We start from the raw sequence: 9,570 nt of genomic DNA, 5'->3' as shown, positions 1-9,570 counted from the left end.
CAGGTCACCAGATCTCCACGCAGACTACGTACTTCCCTTACACTACATGCTGAGCTGGAGACTCCTGTCCTAGCCATACTGGACTCCATTGAGTTCTTTATACACACCCTGCAATTTCTTATCTTCATGCCTTTATACACCATGTACTTTTGTCTCAGTCACCTTCTGTGTCTTGCAAATAATCCTCATCATCCTTCCGGTGACGAAACGTCTTGTCCCCTTAAATTTCTTCCTGATTTCCCCAAGCAGGGGGTGACATTCTTCTCCCTCGAATCAGGGCTGCATCTGGTACATATCTTCTATTTTATTGTAATGATCTCTTTTATTGCTTCTTGGCCTTTTGGCTAAGATCAAGTGTTGTAATGATCTCTTTACACACATGCTTCTTTCCATCCGGTGGCTTCAGAGAAGTCAGAGCCCACAGGGGGTGTGTGTTTTCACACATATGCACGTTTTCATCCCAGAATCTCAGGCACCAACAAACACATGACTGCGAACTTGGTAAATCCCTCATCTATTACCTTCTTTATAAAACATTAGTAACAATTTTCACCTGCCTCACAAGGGTGTCTTAAGATTTGATTCACGTTTACAAAGCACTTGGAAATCCTTGGATTTGAGATGCTATAGAAGTGAACATATTATTATTATTATCAACTTGAGGAGGATAAATTGTAAAGAAAAAGCAGAGGACTGGGATTGCTTGATATTTACAATAATATAGGTCTCTTTGCAGGGAATGCTGCCTCCTCGGAAATGCATATTATGAATTACATTTTCTTTCCCTAGAAAATAGTTCTTTAACTCAAGCCAGACCTCTGTGCTTGGTTATATTTTGCTTCATCTTTGGATTTATAAAGCTCAGAGCAACAAATTATACAGCCTGCTCAGAAACACTCTAGATACCCTCAAGGTATATATAAGCATAGACAAATAGGAAAGGTAATTTCCTATTTTTATGAAGTAGCTCAATGAAATGTCATCCTTTTATACTAAATCATATAAAGCAAGCCTTCTGGATATTTAAAGCGAGAAATCAGAATTTGTTACACAGGTTTTGTTTTTTATCACAGTCAAGTTGTAGAGAGAAATGTGTCTGTGTCTTTAGCACTTGCCCAGCCCTCTTTGAAGCTGCCCGACTTAAAGGGATATTAGCTCCTCACCCCACGTATCTCTTTTCAGCAACACCCCAGAACTTTTCTCCTCCAGGATTTTTCTGATGCCTCCCCACTGCCTCTGGCTCCAAGATCACGTTCTGGTAAACTCACGTGCAGGAAATCCTCTGCTTGTAGTTGCCCATCTATCACTTGCACTCCCTACATGGACAGTCTTCTTGAAATGCATCTCTATTTTCTGACCTCCGCACTCATGTGTCATTTCAATTGAATCAGGCCTCAGTCCCCTCAACTCCATTAAAACTGCTCTGGCAAGTGTTGCCGGTGACTTCTGAATGAGCCGGGCTGTCAGGCTTCTGAACCTTTGCTTATTCTGTTCTCTCCACCCTTCCTTGATAAACCCTGGCTCTCCTCAAAAGTCATTATAAGGGGCACTTTCTTATAATGATGACAGTAACAGCTTAGGCCACCATTTTCCTCCCAGACCTGGCCAAACATCCCTTGTGTCTCCATTGTGTTCCATATATAATTTCATCGGAATACTTTATTGTTCTTATAGTTTATACTTTGGTCTCCCATACCATAAGCTCCTTTAGCTAAAGTATTACTAATTTCATCTTTGTATCTATAGACTCTAATGTATTATATACATTATATAATGTATATTATATATATTATATATATAGAAAGAGTATATATATATATATATATATATATATATATACTTTCTATAGAGGAAAATAAACATAAGGCTAATAATTGGCATTGTTAACATGTTACCTCTGCTGGTATATTTTGATAATAACAGTGCTATATTGGTGGATATTACACAGTAATAATAATCCTGGAAGGTTTTGCACTGGGACGGATTTTGCCAATTGATTGCCCCTAACTTTCTCTGTTGGAATCCTAGTATTAAAAGACACTAACACATTTTCTTTTTTTTTTTTAAGATTTAATTATCTATTTTAGAGAGAGAGAGAGCACGAGCAAGAGGGGCAGAGGGAGAGGGAGAGAGAATCTCAAGCAGACTCCCCACTGAGCGCAGAGCCCAATGTGGGGCTTAATCTCACAACCCTCAGATCATGATCTGAGCTGATATCAAGAGTTGGATGCTTAACCAACTGCACCACCCAGGCATCCCAGGAAGAAAGCTTCTAATAACTCCTAATTCTTAGGTCAACTTCTGGTGCTCTAAAATCCAAAATGCCTAAACCAAGAGTCAGACGCTTAAACAACTGAGCCACTCAGGCACCCCCTAACACATTTTCTTTAAAGAGAGTTTCATTGTCTAAAAATGTAAAGAAATTATACATAAAAATCTAATTCATATTTGTATTACTTTGAACTTTAGGATTTCTGGAGACTTCTCCATATAACATTGATCTCTAAGAGGGATAGTTGAGTATTCCTTAAATTTGTTTGAGGGTAAAACCATTTTATTTGCAGAGCATCCCGCAGAACTAGTGTTCTTCAGAACACACTTTGGACAAAACCAGTGAGGCCAATTTCTCACATTAGACAGAGGAAGAAACTGATGATCAGAGAGACCTAAGGCAAAACCCAGTGTATTATCAACGTTAGAACTGGGTCTTCCAATTTCTTGCCTAGGATTCATTCCATTAAAATATGACGGTAGAATTCTCAACTCTTTGGGTGACCATTTGTTCCTGTAGATGTAAAAAAAAACAAAAACAAAAACAAAAAAAGGAGAATTTAAGAGAATTCATGGTTTAACGGACAAAATATAAGTGATACGGACAATGTGATAAGTGTTATAATAGAGAGAGATGATGATTGCAGTGAGGTCCTGAAGGTGATGGGAGGGGACAAGCCATGGAGCACAGGTGACCAACTATCTACAGTACTGTGAGGTGCTGCCCAACTGAAGTAGTGGACTCCTGGGAGCAAAACTTGGGAACAGGAAGACTCCCTCAACCCACACCGAAAAGCCCCTATTGACTCCACCTCTGAGTAAGGGTGCCTCGTTATCTATTTAATGAGAAACCACAGCATATTCAGCCCAGTGAGATTTAGAAGATTTGGAAACTCCCTTAGAGCTGTTTTAAAATTAAGAGGGAAAACTGAGGAAAACGGACATATATACAGAGTCTATGTTTAGACAATAAGAAATTTACGATGGAATCCCAAACCCCCAACTCATCACAGCTTTCTATTGCTCACTGATTTAAGAGTCTGACCAGTAGTGTTGAAATACCCATTTTGAATAGTGGGTTCTACATATTTTTAAATATGATGGGTTGTAAGATTTAGTTTCCCAAAGTTGGCCTATATACATGTTTAGTTTTCTTGTTCCATTCCTACTCAGCTTGGACTCATCTTAGAATCTTTCGGATAAAATCGCTGCTTCCTACACCAGCTGTTAGTTTTCCTTCCTTGAGTGTAATTCAGAAAGAATGGGAGGGCAGAGTCCAGGTGAAACTAATTTAGGTATTAACTAGAGGGAACTACTTGTAGATCAATTTTACTCTGACAGATAAATTTGCCTTAGAGATCCAATTATATACAATATTAAGACTAGCATGAATCACCTATCACACTTGGAAACAGCTGTTAATTAAAGCACAGAAATACTAGAACGTTCAGAGTTTTTAAGGATTCAAAATGAAAAAAAAAAAAGAGAGATTATTTATTTCCAGAAGATCAATTCCAATAGCCATGTTTTTAAGAAACTATTTGCAGGTTCATTGAGCCACAGTGAAATTCATTTTTACAATTTTTGTTTTCTCTTTGATTTTTATTTCATTCTCATCCTTGCCATACAATATGAAAATTGTAATCTTCTAGCCAAAGAGCCCATGAAAGTGTTATTTTCCTAAAACAAAGAGAATATAGGGGTGATGTGGGTGGTTCAGTCGATTAAGTGTCCAACTCTTATTTCGACTCAGGTCACAATCTCAGGGTCATGAGATCCAGCCCCATGGTGGGTTCTGCGCTCAGCAGGGAGTCTTCTTGGGATTCTCTCTCCCTCTACCTCTGCCCCTCCTGCTCGTGCTCTTTCTCTCTCTAAAATAAATAAATAAATCTTAAAAAAAAGAGAGAGAGAGAGAGAGAGAGAGAGACAGAGAGAGTGTAGTAGAGTAGCTGAAAGCTTGGGTCCTAGAATCAGACTGTTTGGTTTAAAAAACTCAGCTCTACCCCTGACCGGTTATATGGTTTTATATAAGTTACTTAAACAATCACAGTCTCAGGTTTCTGTAAAAACCTGTAAAATGGAAGTAAAGACAGTAACTGCCTCACAGTGTCATGGAGAACATTATATGAGTTATGTTTGTAAAATACTCAACACAGTGTTTGAAAGAGAGTGCACACATGCACAAACACACCAAAAATACACAATTTGTTTTATTTCTTCTTTTTCACTTGGCTTTTGGGGAAGAAATTAGGACTTTCCACTGCATTTTATATGTTGCCTTGTGAGCCATCAAAAATTACACTATTTGCTTAGAGGTATCTGCAAATCATCAATTTCAATGGCATTTAAAATCACAAGAATAATATGGATGGCAGTATTTTATTTTTAGGAAGAGCAAGGAAGAGGTAAGAATCTAAAAGAATGCAAACATATCTGCACTGATTCTAACTTCCTTGCTGTGTCTGGAATCCTTCACAATGCTGTTCATCAACACCATACATATGAATCTTTGGGGCAAATATTCATTCATCTGTTCACCCAACAAGCACTGAATGCTTTCTAGGAGTCGGCACTTACCTAGGCACCGGGTTTTAAAAATAAATAAAATATGATTCCTTCTTTGAGAATATATATCTTGTGATTTATACATACAACCTGCCATTTTCCCCACATTCTAATTGTACTAACAGTTCTGTGACTTCTCAGTTCAAAGCAATGCTTGTCCTTCTCTCTTTTCTAATTGGACAGTAATTAATTGAACAGATTTTCTCCCTTCAGCTCACTAGGAGCACCTAATATGCATCTTTGCAGACCAGAGTTTTCATGGAAATGTAAATTATCAAGAGATGGGATCACAGGGGCTTGCTTCATAGGAAGGTACAAAGTGCCAAGTAAGTAATCTAAAGGAGACATTCTTGATGCAGTTTGTGGTAGTTCTGGGGTCAGAGGAGAATGTGAAGGAGAAGATATTTTCTTTCTGGGGAAACTATGAAAAGAAATGACAATATTTTTACATATCTCATGACAAATAAATTTGAATTAAATTATTTGGGCATACGATTTAGGAAGAACTATATAAATTTGCAACATGTATGAAGGTTCAATGTCCTCCTCATTGTTAAAAGAAACCATCAGGATGACTGGGCTTAACAGAAACATCAAGCCTGAACTTCTATTTTAGCTCCCAAGTTAGAAACTGTAGCTGTCTTGGGGAGGGGGGCAGTTGTCTGTGACTCAGGTGGTTGAATCTTCATTAAAAATGGGATCACAATCAGGCATTGGTATTTACATTGCTCTTCATGAATGAAATGAACCTTACTCGAGGGTTAGGACATGATCATGCATGGTTCTTAGACACTGGTGAGAAGGTTTTATCACAGATGCTTTTGAAAATCTGCTGAAACAAGCCCATATATAACAAAGTTTTGCACAGGAGCTTCATGGGATCTCTTCAAACCACATCCAGAGAAACCAAGAAGACCCATGGATACTTACAGAAGAAAAGCTATTCAGACTTTTTTGTGAGTGTGTATGGTTGCAATTACTTAGCTTACAGTCCATTTTTGTGTTGAAAAATTCAATTTTGGTGTGTGTGTCAACATCATGAATTGGTCAAAAAGCCTGGGCTGGGAGGCAGAAAGACAAATACTGTATGATCTCACTTATTATATGTAGAATCTAAAAAAGTCAAACTCATAGAACCAGAGTAGAACAGTTATTGCCAGGAGCTGGGGGTTTGGGGGAAATGGGGAGATGTTGGTTAACAGGTACAAACTTTTAGTTACAAGATGAATATGTTCTGGGGAGCTAATGTACGACATGGTGATTATAGTTAATAATACTATATTGTAGACTTGAAACTGACTAAGGGACTAGATTTTTCAGCATTCTCAGCACACACACACACCTAAATGATAACTATGTGAAGTGATGGATGTGTTCATTACCTTGATTGTGTTAATTTCATGTATTCATGTATTAAATCATCACATTGCACAACTTAAAAATCATGTTGTACAACCTAAATATACACAATTTTTATTTGTTAATTGTTTTTCAATAGAGCCAAAAAAATTAACATCTTAATAAGAAACCAACCAAATAATAAACAGCTTGGGTTAACCTCTTAACTCTGCTACTGCAACCATCTTGCACTAATGCAGCTCCTGTCTAAAACCTAGTCTTCCCTCAGATACAAACAAGCGAACTGAGTCCTATACCTCTTAGGGGAGCCAGCACAGCCAACCACTGCTCAGCTGCTAGGCTAGTAATTCATCAAGGTCTCTCAGGGCTGTAGCCTCAGGGTAATGGTTGGGGTTGGGAGCCATGAAAAGGGTACAAGCAGCAGTGGTACTCCCCTACACCACATTCACTATGTACCAGAGCTATTTGGAATCCAGGAAGACTTAAATGGAGAGTGGCTCAGGGAAGCTCAGGAGGGAGGGAGAGACACTGTCCCAAACTTAGGTATGTTCACCTCCGACCTATCAGTCCAGTGGGGAATTTCTTCTAGGATCAGTGTCTGACATTAGGGTTGGAGTCAGTCAGTCCCATAGCATGGTTGGCACAGAGTAGATGGCAATAGAGTGTGGCTATTATTTTTATTTTCTAAAGGGGCACCTGGGTGGCTCAGTTGGTTAAGCATCCGACTCTTGATTTCAGTTCAGGTCATAATCTCAGGGTTGTGAGATCAACCCCCATGTGGGGCTCCACGCTGGGCATGGAGCCTGCTTGAGATTCTCTCTCTCTCCCTCTCCCTCTGTCCCTCCCCTGTTCTTTCCAAGAAAAAAAAATTTAAATTACACTATAATGGGGTGATTCATAGACTTCATAACAATTATCTTAAATTGCCTAATATCCCATATTATTCATTTATTATTTGTTTTTTATATATTTGGGTGATACCTCCATTTCTTTGAAATAGATAATGCTGAAATAAATCTATGGTGCTCTTTACACAAATCACCTTTTTTTGTCCAATTCATAAAACAGTGATTTCTTACAAACTGCAGTGTAGGTACGAACAAAAATGTAAGATTGGCATTCTTTCTACAAATAGCCCATTCAAACCAATCCCCTAAAACAAAACAAAACAAAAGTCAAATAGAAAAAACAAGATAATTTCTTCTATGAATTGATTATGGATATAACATGAAATCAAAAAGTTCATATACCATACGTTTTCCTCCTTGACACTACTTGGTCACCACATCAAGTATATTTTTGTACATAATATATATTGGTTAGAAAATGTAGATTGTCTATTCAAAGAGCTCTATGTCTGCAATAGATAATATTTACCCTATTCTGTTGATACCACTGTTAATTTTTTAAAAGAGATAGAACTCTATTTTTGGAATTTGCAAGGAACTGCATTCAAGGCTTCCAATTGTAAATATGCTTAAGGGTATTTTAATAAATCTTGGTTTCAAGTAAAAAAAAAAAATTCAATGTATGGATGGGAGACCAGACCTAGAAAAATGTGCCAGTATGAAGCATGAATACTTTTTAAAGCCACCTGGTTACTTAAGTATTTTGCCAACACTTAAGATATAAAAATTAGACTTCCATGATGTAAGTGTTTATTTGAAAACTAGAGAGACAGTCTGTAGAACAGAAAACTTCTGTGGGGATCTGCCAGAGGAGCTCACAAAGTCAACAGTGATCTTGCAGAAAAATGGAAGAACCGGGAATTTATGACAAATAACTTATTTAGGTTAATAGATGCTTTCTAGAATGTTTACTCATGTAATTTTGAGAATGATCTATATAATGAATGCTATATGATCTTTATTCCTCCTCCATTAATTTTAATCATGACCTTATCAAAGTAGTTTTTTGGGGTGGCAGCCAACCACACTGCCTTTCTTGAACGTTACCAGAGATGATTGATCGGGGATAACTGTTTCTTTGAGTTAGGTTCCCAGAGGTGGCATTAGTGAGGTTATAAGCATTTTTATGACTCTTGACATATTGGTAGCAATACTGTACTTGCAAAGCTTTTGATACATTTTGCTGGATTTTTTTCCCAAAGAACTGTACCAATTTATAATGCTGCCAGAAATGCATGAGTGATTTCCTTTCACCTTCAAATGTTCGGACTTTGCCTTTAATTTTTTTACATTTAAAGGTAGATGAAAATATGCATAAAAAAACTATTAAGAAGTGTCCTTCTCAGCCTGAAGCAGCAAAGTCTCAAAACTTCCTATTTCAAATTCTATCACATTAAATTTTTAAATGTCTAGAGCCCTCATCCCAAAGACATGTCTAATTTGTGCCACCTTGGCCTGTCATACCCACCCAGGAAACTTTAGAGTCTTTTCTGGCTCAATATTAATGTATGCTTAGATAATGTAAGGTTGTTTCATTTAAGAAAATGATATTTAAAAGGTCACTGTCATGTAGACATTTTAGTTATATATATAAAATAATTAATATTTTAATTAAAGGCAAAGATAAATATTTTTATTATCTGATTGCTCTTATTACATTTATTTTTGTTCTTCTTTGAACAAAGGCTGTACATCATACACCCACAATAAAATCCCCAATAATGTTGAACTATCTACATCTGCAAACATCTAATAAGACCGAGCAGAAGCTCTGCGTTCATCAAATTCCATTTCCTATTCCTCCTTCCTGGCTTATGGAAAACCATACTTCCCAGTCCCTTTGCAGGTAGGCAAGGCCATGTTACCAGTTCTGGTCAGTGGAATTTGGAAAGGAATGACACACATCATTCCCAAGCTATGGTAATGATAATTCTCTTTGTGCCTCTCTGGGTTCTTTCTTTTCTTGCCCTAGCAAACATCACGTGGCAATGTCGGTGCCTGCATCAGCCTGGATCCTGAGTGACCACGTGGAAGAGAGTCCCCGTGCCTCCCCAAGTCCTGTACCCCCACAACCTGCCTTAGCCTGTGTGAGCAAGAAAGAAACACTGGACGTATTATGAGATCTGGCAGTTAACATGATTTTGTAGCACAATATCCCCTGAACAATGCCTCAGACGTGGTCACAGACCCTCCTGTTAAATCTGTTCCCCCAGCCGCATGGCTTGAATAGGTAGAGTGAGGATTTCTGGGGGAACCTAACAAGAGAAGGTTATACTACCTTGACACACCCAGTTCTAAGGGGACCCTCTGGCTGGTCCCTTGCACTTCATAAACACCAAATACAAATAGAGATATTAAAATGTATATAGAAGAAAAGAATCCTCAGAATAACAGTTTAGATTTATAATAACAAACTTCAGAAAACTCATAAAAGCCCATCTGTTCTGCGAAGCATTCCAACAAAATG

The 9,570-nt window shown here is 37.8% G+C and overlaps 1 pseudogene; it reads left to right on the top strand.

The window, feature by feature from the left end:
* The first annotated feature begins 324 nt into the window (after positions 1-324).
* Positions 325-469, top strand: LOC112838414 (U2 spliceosomal RNA; annotated as a pseudogene).
* Positions 470-9,570: the final 9,101 nt, after the last annotated feature.

Source organism: Callorhinus ursinus, unplaced genomic scaffold (assembly GCF_003265705.2).
Source record: "Callorhinus ursinus isolate GAN/ISIS: 27379988/994484 unplaced genomic scaffold, GSC_fseal_2.0 scaffold26, whole genome shotgun sequence".
NCBI classification, from domain to species: Eukaryota; Metazoa; Chordata; class Mammalia; order Carnivora; family Otariidae; genus Callorhinus; species Callorhinus ursinus.
This window is presented reverse-complemented; position numbering and strand designations above follow the sequence as displayed.